This window comes from Impatiens glandulifera, chromosome 6 (assembly GCF_907164915.1).
Source record: "Impatiens glandulifera chromosome 6, dImpGla2.1, whole genome shotgun sequence".
NCBI classification, from domain to species: Eukaryota; Viridiplantae; Streptophyta; class Magnoliopsida; order Ericales; family Balsaminaceae; genus Impatiens; species Impatiens glandulifera.
The window spans coordinates 10,651,083-10,665,451 of record NC_061867.1 but is presented as its reverse complement, the minus strand read 5'-3'; the positions used below and the strand labels follow the sequence as shown (position 1 = coordinate 10,665,451).

At 32.8% G+C, this 14,369-nt stretch overlaps 1 pseudogene; it reads left to right on the top strand.

Moving 5' to 3' along the window:
• The first annotated feature begins 8,810 nt into the window (after window positions 1-8,810).
• LOC124943131 lies at window positions 8,811-11,799 on the top strand (annotated as a pseudogene).
• The last annotated feature ends 2,570 nt before the right edge of the window (window positions 11,800-14,369 follow it).

The following is a 14,369-nucleotide window of genomic DNA, read 5'->3' as shown; positions in this document are numbered from 1 at the left end:
AGATTCAAACATGCACTTATCAAAATAATTTTGAATGTGACTAATGGTGCAGTGCACCCTTTCCTTCATGATGAACAAATCCTTCATCCGCTTTGATTAGAAAACAAAGAATAATGTAAATTTTGTTTTGGGACTGAATGTAATGTATGTTTTGATGGGGAGTTATGGAACTCATACAGTATGATGTTGTCTACAATTATAAAAGAATCAGGATTGAGAATAAGAGAACAAAGACAAGATGAGAATAGAAGAGTTACATTGAATGAGGAATCGAGATTATTCACTGACTTTTACAAGAAAGTAATTGGTATTAATTCACTCATAACTATATCCCACTCAATCCATCTTCATGCATATTCTTCTGATTATTTCATTAGCTCTACATTAAGGCTCTAATGGCAAATGAACTATCTTATTTTGAATAACTAGTTATTGTTAAAATTATCCTAATTAGATCCTAATTTAATGTGTGAGAAATTAAAATTTGAAAGGCGGAAGCGTACCTTAAATTGATGAATCATGAATCTTCTCTTTCTTAGACTTTGCATGGATGAAATGATTCTTTAATCTTCTATTTCCTTAGACTTTCCTTATATGGAATGGTTCTTCCATTTGATGAATACGTCAACAGATTTTTCTCTCTGTTGATGGGGACACAAAGAAGAATTGACCGTACTTCAAATGGGGACCATTACTGTTACATATAACTAACATTAAGTTAGTTATTATAGTTAGGTTATTTCTAATTCAGCTCCTTCATAAAATTAGAAATGGCACTTAGGTATCCTCACTTTATATTAATGACAAATACACCCATAAGCCATAAACTTAATCACATTAGATCACATTATTTTGGCTTATATTAAATATGATATTTGCACAATTATTTATTATACTAGTGACCATAAAAATTCCAACAATCTCCCACTGGGTCACGTATGTACAAAAATAAATGTATCAACCATAATGCGCCTGAAGTTTTATGTCATCTCAATCATATGTTGTATAAACAATTTTATCAATTAATTATATCAATATAGGACCAAAGAGCTCGTCGTTGTATTTAAGCACAACTAGACCCAACAATGATCACATAAATCATTACAATTAATTGACAAATCATATCATAAATGTGAGGAATGAAAATTTCATGTAAGGTGATCTTTTCATTTCAATTTTCAACTGGTCATACTTAACTTTAGTGAGATCATACTTTAAACATAATTATACAAAGTGTAAGGAACTGAAAAACACTTAATTTCTGATCAGAATAAGAAACTTCATAAAAATATCTATAAAATAACTATTCTAAAAGACAACCAAATTACAAACTCCCAATGAAGTTAGAGATCATCGATCTCTATGACACTCATACGAGCAGTATTCTCATGAAATACATTAGGCGATAAACTCATTGCAAATGATTTTATAACAACCGAGTTTGTATACAATTATTTTATAGAAACCTATTCACTTTGTATCATTTATTTCATAACAAGAAACTTGATATCAATATTACTTAATTTTATGCCTAATAACATGTCACAAATTCCGCTACAATATTGGATGATGCCTTAAGTGTTTGTTTGACACTTCTTCGAAAGCGACAAAACTAGCTAGCGAAAAATATAACCCGAAATAGATTTCATACTATTTTGGCATCCCGTAAGATCGAAGTGAGAATACTCAATGATCTCAAAACTTTTCGATTTCTATATGTGAGCATTTAATTCTTAGTTCTTTACAAATATCTCGTAAGTATTGGCTACTTAATGTCAAGAAACTTTTGTGACAAACAAAATGTCACCCATATATAAAACCATAAATAGACGTTTACTCCCACTGAACTTGTGATACACAAATAATCAATTAAATTCACCTCAAAACCAAAAGAGAGAATTGTTATTTTGTGAAATTTATGATATCACTAACGAGACACTTCGTTAAGTGTATAGATGAATTTCTTTAATTTACAAACCATATTAATTTGGTCTCTCGACACAAAGTTTTCTCATTGCACCAAATTTTTTTAAATGTCTCTATTGAAAAACCCCTTAACATCTATTATGGTGAAGCTCCATATCAAAATATGCAACGAGTACTATAAATTGTCCTTAAAGAGTAATTCAATTAAACTGGATTGTCATAAAGACACTTGATTTTGAGGTTGTTGAGTTTGTACTTAATGAATTTAATCTGTTAGGATCGGGATGACCGATAGGGGACCGGGGTCCGGCTAATCGGTAATCATTTACAACAACAACACACAACAATTGGAACTAATCCGGTTAAAGATTAGAACCGCTTATTAACACTACACAAGCTGTCACAAACCTCTTGAACTGGGTTCAAGTGCGGAATTGGTTTGTTTCAACTTAAAGCAACACACACAGTTCGGTTTGGAAAGAGTTTAGAAGGAGATATCGGTTTAAGGAGAAAGTCGGTTTGGTTTAGGAAGTTATTAGTTATTTCGGTTAGGTTTAGATGTTTCAGTTAAGTTTGAGTGAGTAAACCGGAATATAAAAGTAAAGAACACGAGACATGATTTTATGGATGTTCGGAGTTTAATCTCTTACGTCACCCCTTCTTCTTAAATAGTGAGAAGGATATTCACTAAGGAATATTACACAACCACAACACACAATCCAAACGAGTAACAGCTCGTCGGTTACACCACTCACAATGATGTAATACAATACTTTTTACTCAATAGTAAAATACACACACAATACAAGAACACTTTTGAGAATTTCAATCATTATTTGAGGTCGTGCGTAAGATCTTTTGTTTCTGTTAATTCTCTCTTTGTATGAGCTTTTCGTAATGATCTCACGCGTATGTATCTTCGGCACCGTGAGCTTCTATTTATAGAGTAAATATGACAACGGTCATAATTTTCTCTCTCCGCTTGATTGGTCATTTGAAGCCACGCCGGTCAGGTTCAGAGGTTGCGTGCACACTTTGTCATTTTGGACACTTGGCAACCATGCACTTAGGTCGGCTTGCCCGTAGATTTTGATTTTGATGTTTTGATTTTATTATCTTTCGATTTGTTGTTGGTGCGAGGTTGCCCTTTGTAGAAGTTTTTGCTTTAGGCCATGAAATTCTCGCCATTCGAACCCGCTTTCTTTTCTATCCTTAATTCCAACTCTCTCGACTTCAATGCCAAAATCACCTCTTCAAGAGTGATACTTGTTCGTCCATATTTGATCGCATTACGGACTTCCTTGTAGAATTCGGGAAGAGAGTTGAGGATGATTATTTCCTGATTTTCATTGCTCATTTCTTCGTTCTCGCCTGAATTTGCCAACTCGATATTGAGTTTCAAGAACTAATCAAGATTCTAAGTAAGAGTCTTTTATGGAATCATCTTGTAACCAAACAATCTTTCCTTCAAGTAAATCTTGTTGATCAAAGACTTGGATTTGAAGAGCTCGTCTATACGCCTCCACATTGATGCTGGAGTCTTCTCATTGTCTATCAACTTGCTTATAAAATCTGAGAGAGAAAAATGACCGTGCAAATCGTTGTCTCTATCATCTCGATCTTTTGATTTTTACTCATCTCCGGTGGCCACAAGACTGGTTCTTCTAGAGTTTGTAGGAGATGTTGTTGTGTCAAGAGAGCCCTGATTTTCCGCTACCAAATGCGAAAATGTCCATTGCCATTGAACTTGTCAATGTCAGTCTTCATATTTGAGATGGACTGCCACTGAATTCCCAATGTACCGATTTTTGTGTTGATCTCTTTCTTGTATAATGTTGAACCTTGTCAACTTTGTCTCTACTTGCGCCTGAGCCGAAATCTTCCTTATCACTAGCCAGGATTAAAGACCTTTCCAAGATTCCTCAAAATTCTTCAAGATTGATTCCAATCTTGCCCAAACCGAGCTGAGATACCACTGTAGGGAATTTTCCTCCTAATCAATCAAAGAACTGAGAAATATAACATCAAGAAACCAGAAAAACAACAGAAGATTTGATATCGAAGTTCGACCCAAAAATGGTCTCCGTCTCCGTCGAGCTCTGTTAGGAACTCGATTCCACTATCATAATCAAACGTTTAAGTTACATCTCGTTCTTTAATATATATCACTCAAACATATAAAATCTCTAACCCTCTTGTGTGAATTACTCATCTATATATAAACAACTTGTCCTAACTAACTCAACAAACTTAAGCCTTTGACACTTTATTTAATTGAGCCTATTTAATTGGGCCCGACCCATCAACTCAATATCAACATCATATAAACTCTAAACCTTAAACCCTAAACCCTAACACAAGATATAGAAAACTCCTAACCCTACGATCGGCATAGGCGGCACGATAGGCACATCCACGATACGATCGGCATATGCGACACGATAGACAAATCCATGACACGATCGACATAGGCGGTACGATTGGCACGGCGGCACGATAAGAACATCCACGACACGATCGGTATAGGCGGCACCATATTATTTTGAGTCGGAAGTCATAAAATCGGCGTCGAAATCAGCATTAATCAAGGAAGCGCGATCGGCACAAGCGGCACGGTACAGAACGGACAGCACAACCTGATCTGCACGGATATCATGATATTGTCTAGCGTCGTTCTGTTGTACAGTTGGCTTTACCTGTTTTTCTGGTTTCTTTTGGATGCTTATTGGGGATATGCTAGTTGCCGTCTACTATGCAGTTTGCTCCTAAATCAGACTGATTTAGGTTGAGCGGCTTTTGTTGGCTCCTCTAATATCATATGCTGCTGTAAATTATTGTTGTTGATTTCTGTTGCAGGTCTGAATTGATGTTGGTTGCTAAGGCATTTGGCTGTCTTCTGTGCATGCTGAGTCACGATGAGCCTCCGCTCGATCAACCTCCTCAATCGACCTAAAAGTACAAGGAAAAATAAAGGGAGTCTGGAGAAATTGGCTAAACGGGTTGCCACTTTTTCTAGGTGTCCAACCGATCACAACGTTGTTGATGCAGATGACGATGCCTTCAATTCAATGGTTGCATCGATCAATCACATGGTTGGTCTATTAACCGGTCAAACCCGTCTCCCAACTCATCTCCCAAACGACCATGACTCCCTTCCCCTGATCGGTCATGTGTCCTCCACCCGAACCGAAATGGTCGATGTCAACAAAACCAACAACGCTACTCCTTCGACAAACCATGTCACTACCACCTTGACTGGTAACGATACTGTTTTTCCAGCCAGGCTCATCTCAACTACTACAACATGTCACGTCATCCCCACTCCGACCGCTCAAATCCCCAATAAGTCGTGGACCATGGGAAGAAATGAAATCGCAAATCTGGCAGGCATTCAGAACCAAATTCTCAAGTCCCTCGCCTAGTTCTAAAGGCATGAACTTTTCATGACCACTGAAAGGAGTGAGCAAATCATTTGCCAATTCAAAATCCGATTCCAATAAAATTGGAACTCATTTGACAAAACTGAATACGAGGAAATCGTTTTGTGGTCGGTTGATGTCATTAGGGAGTCCTACAATTGTCCCAAAACCTATGCATACACTACACAAACAAAAGCAAACTGAAGATGGCAAACCAACAAGGTTTGGGGGAAAAATGGGACAACTAATGAAAGCAAGCTCGATGTGAATCCTTGCCTAAAAATTAAAACGCTCGAACATCTGTTCCAAATTGAACTCCCCATGAAAATTGAAGAGGGATGCGTCAATGATTGGAAGCAAGTTATCGTCGGTCATTTCATGAGCACCCACAAGGCCCCATTCCGAGCAATCAAGGCCGCCCTTTTCCGACAATCGAGCGAAAAATGAGTCAAAAATGTCAAAGTCAACAACTTTGGCTATTTCTTCCTCACTTTGGCACGGAGCATGAAGCCCAAGCCATTGTCGACTCAGATTTCACCTTCATGTTCAGCTTATGTTTCAAGCTCGCCAAATGGAATGAAAAATGGACATCAATAGCAAACCGCCACAATCCGAACAAGTGTGGGTAAGACTTAGAAACATCCCACCTCACCTTTGTAATGACAAAGCACTTGCCTATCTCATCGGACTCATTGTAAAACTGCTTAAGCTCGATCCCGACTTTGACTCGTTTGAACGGGTCACGTTTGTTCGCATTTGTATTCAGATCGACTCAATAAGTATAAAACCGGAAAAATTCAAGTTAAGATGCTGGAATGGAAACATGGCCACCATTTAGGTCATGTACAAGCATTAGGAAAAAGAGGACGGGAAAAGCAAAAGAAGCCCGTGGCCACTCCCGAACAAGAGAATGTCAAGGTGGTCAAGAAATCTTATATCGAAATCCTCAAAGCAAATAAAAGTCACAACGAAAACGTGAACGAGAACTAAACCAATCTCGATCCCACTAAGCCTGAAACCGAGGTCCTTTTCCCATTAATTAGGTTCGAAAAACCCGAAGTCGACGTGGATGATAGCGAAAGTCAAAGCATATCGAAAACTATGAGCTCTGAAACCAAAGAAAGCCGCAACGTTGTTAAAGAAACCAACTTAAGGGAAACAACTCACACTCTCAACTCCAAACACAAGCCCAAAAGAAAAAAAGTGACAAGAGAAGCTAGCGAAGACGAAGAAGACATAACTCTATTCGGAAATATATCCTAAAAAGACCTAAGGGTGACAAAAAAGAAGGAAAAAAAGAACAAGGACAAAGACAAGAGAGACGAGTTCGGGGAAATCAACTCCTATCGTCTTATTTTAGTTGATTGATTGCTAGTTTTATTCCTTATTCACTTTTGTACTTTGATTTAATGTCCGTGTGCGTTTTTTAGGCCGACTGTGGATTACTCATGGCCATCGTGTGTTGACTTTGAGCAAATTGTTGTAAGCTCAATTTCAGCTATTGTACTCCTTTTATCATTTTCAGGTTTTTTTTAATTAAGTAAGCCATTTTTAAAAAAAAAATTCATTATATAACACTAAGTGTAATAAGAGTTATTAGCGACGTATATCAGTGACAACGTTGCTTCGTCGCTGATTTTTTTCAGCTACGGTAAAATAACGCCGTCCCTGGTAATTATTTTCAACGACGGTTTCTTTATAAACGTCATTGCTACAAATTTCCTACTCAAGATATTTCGCTACTTTCAATATACACTGAGAGAACTAAAAGAGCATTTTCTTCTCATTCCACCGCCAATAATGAATTCCGGCGGTGCTGCGTCCGACGTTGATGTAGTTGGCGTTCTGGAGACTCATGAGCATCCTGTCCTTCCAATCTTTAGGGACGCCTACGCAATGACGTGCCTCAACGTTGCTAATATTCGTTTCGCTGAGGAAGAGTTTAAGGAGGCTGTTAGAGTTCTAGACCTTGGATTGATCATGGGAGGAATGAGTCTCCGAAGCGATCTGAATGCGGCAATTGAGACGTCGTGTGCAAGGGAAAGAGCTCTTTGGGTTTTGGAGAGGAAGAATGTACACAAAGAATGAGAAAGATCAGTGTCGTATTGTTCTTGAAGAGGAATATGATCACACAGAGGTGAGGTTCGTTGTCAGTTTCTTCCTTACTGCATTTTGGTTCTAATATGGAATATGTTGCATTTTCACGGTTTTTTTTATAATGTTCACAGTGGTCTGTCGTTCTATCATGAATGCTACAACCGCGCCTTCTAATATAGGTAAAATTATTAATTTGAATTGTTTATTAGTTACTTATTTTGATCATATTTATTAGTTACTGATTTAATAGGTACGAGTTAAATTTGGAAGATCGAAAAGTTAATTCAGATAATGAAAAAAAAAATAGTTGGTCTTATTATGTAAGTGAACATATTATTTTGGGATAATATGTAAATAATGAAATTAATTAGTTTTGCTAAAAATTATTCTATTATTTACTAAATAATGTTAGAATACTCTAGTTCATTTAAGCAATCACATATTTATTTCTCCCTCGTCCCATCTTGTAAATTAATAAACTAGATTACATACGTAAATAAAAAGCTTTGAAAGTATAGGAGTTTGACCAAATAAAGTTAATAATGTAATACAGAATATTTGAAATATTAATAATCAATTGCTATATTAAATTATGGGTAACACAACCTTTAAAATTATTGAATTATTAATTAATAGTACTATAAGTTACTTGTGGTCCAATTGTACAAATATGTAACATATAGACTAACTTATTGAAGATGTATATTTATTTTTTGTGATTCGATTTTTTATCGGGTAAGTTAGAATGATCTCCCATTACGATAACTCTGTTTTTTATAAAACGTTTTTAGTAGGAATTAAACTTACAAATATTATCCTTTCAGATAAACATGATGAGAATGATGTCAATACTTTTATTTTTAACACTCCTTATTTCCAATGACTATGCAATAATATTACAATCTAAAAATGCTTGTAGTGATTATTATAAAATTGCAAAAATGTGTGTTCACCTCCCCCAAGTTATTTGTGAAGCCCATAGATGCATGTTAACTTCTCAATGTGCACAATATGATTATACAAATTAATAATAAATAAATATAGTCCCTTTGTGAAGTTCTTATATATTTAAAAAGGCTCTTCAATGGTCTAAACTATGTTTATACACAAACAGTTCTTATATATCTCACTAAATTAGTTTAAACATTTACATTAATATTAGTAAGAGTTTTATATTAATTCTAAATAAAAGCACATCTATAAAAGATGAGGCTTATAACATGAGATCTTGTTGTCATAAAAAAAGAAAATCCTGATTTAAAAATTGGAAAATAAAAATAAAAGCTTGAGGTGCCTAAATAAGAGAAAAGAAAGTTTGAGGACTAATTTATATCAAATCAAGAAACAACTTGAAGGGTTTATTTAATAATGTTCTCAGCTTTACTTTTCAAAAATGAAATCAAAATTAGAGAGAGAATACTTACGTTCTTGTGGAATGCCATCTCCAACTTCATGCCTGCCTTTGGGGCTTTGCTTTCTAATTCTTACTTTGGTCGTTTTCGTATCATTGCACTCGGAACCCTAGTTACTTCATTGGTAAGCAACGTTTGTATACAATTATTATATAGCGATGTCGTGATATATCTTGGGCTACTTTCACAAAAGACTCATTCTGCTTAGCGGGATGTCGTGATATATCTTTTTTTCTTTCTGAAATGATAAAACAAATTTCAATGATTTATTTAATCGCAAAGATAGCGTGAAAATCACGGTCCAAAAACAATTTAATACAATTATGACATAAGTTGTTACAAATTATCAAAAAAAACATCTCAAAAAATATTTAAATGTCATCATCATAAGCAAAATAATAGTTGACTATAATGTTTTTTTTACTTTTAAAAGTTATTTAAATTTCTGTTAGCGTACTTTTGTTACTCGGATAAATTCTTAAATCATTTTTACAAAACTTTACATTTCTTTAACCTTTATCATTGATTTACAATAGACAACTTTTTTATGATGTTTATCTATAGCTTTTTTGTTTTTTGTTTTTTTGTTCAATTGCGGTACATTGATTATGTCTTTTGATTAAAATTTTTTATCAACGCATGTGATAATTAGGGTGTAACTTGTTTTGGTCTTAGTTTTGTCTACTCTGTTATGATCACGAAATTGTGGATCAATGAAAAAAAGATAACTTACAAAAAGAAAAATGATGAGCAAAGCAATATGGGTCATTTCTAAAGTCCAACAAACAAAATGCAAGTGAAGAATTTTTTCCATAAATATGCAAGAAACAAAAAAAAAAATGTAAAATTTTTTTCCATAAATCTTTTTCTAACCTCAACAAGTTTCCTCTTTTGTGAATAAACCAGGTATTAATTATGCTATGGTTCACAGCCTTATTTAAAGAAGCAAGACCACCACCTTGTAACAAGAACATTAATAGCAATAACTGCATGATGCCAGATGCAGCTCAACTTTCACTACTCTTCTCCTCATTTGCTTTAATCTCCATTGGAGCTGGCTGCATTCGCCCTTGCTCTATGGCATTTGGAGCAGATCAATTCAACAAACCAAAAAACCCGAAAAATGAGAGAGTTCTCCAAAGCTTCTTCAATTGGTACTATGCCTCAGTTGGGATCTCGATATTGTTTTCGGTCAGTCATTGTCTACATCCAGACGAAATTCGGTTGGGCTATTGGATTTGGCATCACGGTTGGGCTGTCGATATTATCTACCATTGTGTTCTTATTAGGCTCTTCCATTTATGTGAAGGTGAAAGCCAACAAGAACATGATCAAAGGCTTTGTTCGTGTCATCTATGGTGCCATGAATAATAAGGATATTCCTTTTCCACCTAAAGAGTCTAGTAATTATATGGAAATATGGTATCATCACAAGAAGGATTCTTTGTTTTCTAATACAACACAAAAACTAAGGTATTTCTTATGTATAGCTACAACCCACAATTTGTTGAACTATGTACATTACTAGGAAAGTGATTTATTGAAAAAATTCCCCTCGTTAAATGTGGATCAATATCGTAGTGTATAATAATGTCATTTGTTCTGTCGTTATTATTGACTTGGAGAGATTATATATATATATATATATATATATATATGAACTCCTTATAAGTACATGCAAATTCATCAGGACCCTTTAGTGGCTAGGGTTTGTGGTGGTCCATTTATTTGTTTAAGGTATAATAGTCTATATAACCTAAAAAATGTTAGTGACCCCAAGTCTGGGACATTTACAATGGTTTGTTTCAGAGCCAATATATTAGGAACAAAATATTGTCATGTGTATGTTAAGGGAACCCAATGAACACATCTATTAAGTTGGGGAGATTGGGATGTCCCGTGTAAAAAATCATGTTTTTAGAAGTTGGTTTGTAGTGGTGTAGTTTTTGCAAAATTAAGGTTTTTATAACATGTTTTCCTATATCAAATCATTATTTTTCCTATATCTAACTATATGATTCATTTGTTTGGCATTGTTTATTAGATTTTTGAACAAAGCATGTCTTATAAGATATCCAGAAACGGAGTACTTGAACTCTGATGGCACACCAAATAATCCAAGCCTATGCACAGTCCAAGAAGTGAAAGAGCTAAAAGCACTTATCAAATTCCTCCCCATTTGGTCAACAGGCATCATGATGGCTGTATCCATGAACCTCTACTCCTTTTTAGTTCTTCAAGCCAGAACAATGGACAGACATTTCATCAAGAACATTAATATCCAAATCCCACCCGGCTCATTTGGCGCATTCGGAATCCTCACAATGATCATATGGGTAGCCATTTACGACTGTCTCCTTGTCCAACGCATCTCGATTCTCACCAAACGTAGTCGAGGCCTAAGTTTGAAGCAAAGGATGGGAGCCGGTCTTCAACTATCATGCATTGCCTTAACCATCTCCGCCCTCGTGGAAAAGGAAAGGCGGTTAAGGGCAATAAGGGAATGATTTGGTGACAATTCGAAGGCGGCAGTGTATATGTCGGCGATGTGGTTGGTGCCTCAACAATGCCTATCCGGATTAGCGGAGGGTTTGAACATAATTGGGCAGATTGAATTTTACTATTCTTAGCTACCAAAAAACATGGCAAGTATTGGGGTGGCATTATTTTCAGTTGGAATGGCAATTGGGAATTTGGTGGGGATTCTTATAGTTGGGATTGTGGATAATGTGACAAAAAGAGGTGGGAAAGTGAGTTGGATATCTAATAATTTAAATAGGGGGCATTATGATTATTACTATTGGATTATTACACTTTTGAGTGTGGTCAATTTTTTCTATTATCTATTGTGTAATTGGGCTTATGGAAGTGAGGAAGGGGGTGGTGTTTGGGATATTGAGGAAAATGAGAAAGAAAATAAGGACTTAAGAGTATTGGATAGCTAACTTTAAGAGATCTTAAATTGTAACTAGTGAATAACAAATAGGATTAACTTGCTAAATGAGGTTTAAAACTTTAAATAACTTATTGATGTAAAATCTTAAGCCTAATGCTTGTAATTCTAATGGTTAAATTGTCTTTGTTTGAAATCATGTGTAGTTCATATGTATTTATTTTTTAAGTGAATTATTTCATTACACCAATTACGATTTTGTTGAAGTTATCGAATTATTAAAAACAAATCATGACATTTAATCAAATATAAAGTTGATATATTATAAGAAATATTGAAGAATGCAAACTTAATATTAGTGTGCAATAACATGACTTAGATAATTTTGTTTTGTTTCAACTTTTAAACATACCTATTTATTTAAAAAAACAAAATTTTAATATTTCTCTATTTATTTATAATAGGTTAAAACTATTTTTTCAGTATAAAAAATATTATTTACCTATTTCGTGTCAAATTCACATTGAATATATATACAATATTAAAAAATAAATTTGACACACTTATAATTCACTCAAATTTGCACCAACATTATTACCAATTTTAGTCGTTATAACTTCTCAAATAACATTCTCAAATTTACGCCCACACCCTTAAATATACCACAATCACATTCTCCCTTCAAATACAAATTTATTCTAATATATATGACCGTCACTATTCCTTCAAACAAAAATAATTCATTTAAATTTGTATCAACATATACCACAATTACATTATCCTTTCAAACATATATAATTAATTCAAATTTGCACATACATATACCATCATCCATGTTCCTTCAAGCACCTCTAATTCATTCAAATTTGCAACATATGTACTACCATCTTTATCCCTTTCAAACACATCTTTTTTATTTAAATTTGAATTCCAAATACCATCACAACCCTCAAATACATATAATTAATTCAAATTTGCATTCACATATAACCAAGGTGATCACTTTAATCACTAGATCACCTTTGTGATTATTGATTTTATTTGTAATTTTGTGTATACATTTATAGTTTGTAAATAATTTTTTTCCACACATGTTTATCCATATATTAACCTGCTAGTTAAATTGTAAAATAAAAATATAATTTATTATTTTTTTGTTTAAATGTAAAAATAAATTTGACAAAAACATGTGTATCAATCTTAATTTGTAAAATAAATAATAAAATCAACAAACTCAATTGTCATGTCATATAATTTCATGAAGAGGTTTTGTAATATATATTCAAATTTTTATAATATTATAAATATATAATTATAATTTATTAATTGATTTTCACTAATTTTTTCTTTTTTTAATCTAAGTAGTTTTGTGTTAAATTCTAAATATAAATAATTATTATTTAGTTGGTTATAATATCCTACTAATAATGTAAATGTCATAAATTCGACAATATTAGATGAAAATGTGATATTTTATTAGCGTAAGAATTATAAAAAAATAGAATAGTGTAGTTGTTTAATTAGATGATTAGATATTTAATATTAGAATATGATCAAACCTAGGTAAAAGTTTAATTTTTTAATGTTTTTGAAAGATGGATTAACCGATTTGTTAGATCCACTCATTCCCTCTCTTTAATCTTGCGGTGCAAGAATCCATTACCTATAGTTAATTATCATTTTTTCACTTATTCCTTCTTCAATTAAATCAAATAAATTATCAATTAAATATCAAAATACATCCTATTTTTGTAAAACAAATATATAATAATTTATATTATATTTTTCTAAAAAAATAATTAGAAAAATATATATTAAATTGATAGAGAATAAAGAAGAAGAGATTTCCAGTCTTTATCCCTATTCAATGTGGGTAAAGTCTATGTCCAGACGATAGAAAAGAAGATGATGAGTGGTAAACAACCTTGAAAGATGAGTTGTGACTTGTTTGCTATCAAATTCAATTAAATGATTAATTAAAAATAATTCTTAAAATCTTTTAAAACAATAAGATATATTTATCATCCAACCCAGAATAATATATTTTTTTAATCTCATAATTTTGATCTATTAAAAAATCAGTTTATTTAAAAAATAATAATAATAATAATCACACATCAAACAAGACGTTGATCTACTTGTGTTGAGGAAGATTCGTCTTAATTTGGCACACAACCAGATGATGTTGAGGAGGAAGATGCTTTTTTATTTTTGTCTGAATACTTTATCTTATTCTGAGCTTGTTTGATACTGTTAATTGAAATATTTTAAATTATGAATTCAAAATTTTATTTTTATAAAACAAAATTGTATTATTTGAGGTAAATTATTAATATTAAAGGTTTATTTGTATTGAAATTTTAAATATTATAAAAAAAGTAAATATTTTAATTATATAATTTAATAATTAAAAGATATATTTATATAAATTTTGCAAAACTATAATGTTGATCAATTTGATAAAATTGAAATAAATGAATAAATAATTATTCTACAAAATGTTTTGATCTAATTTTTTGTTTAATTAATTTTTTATAAAATTTATATTAAAATAAAATTTAAACATATTATTTATATTAAAATTTTAATTTTACTTTTTTATCTTAATAATTTGATTCATTA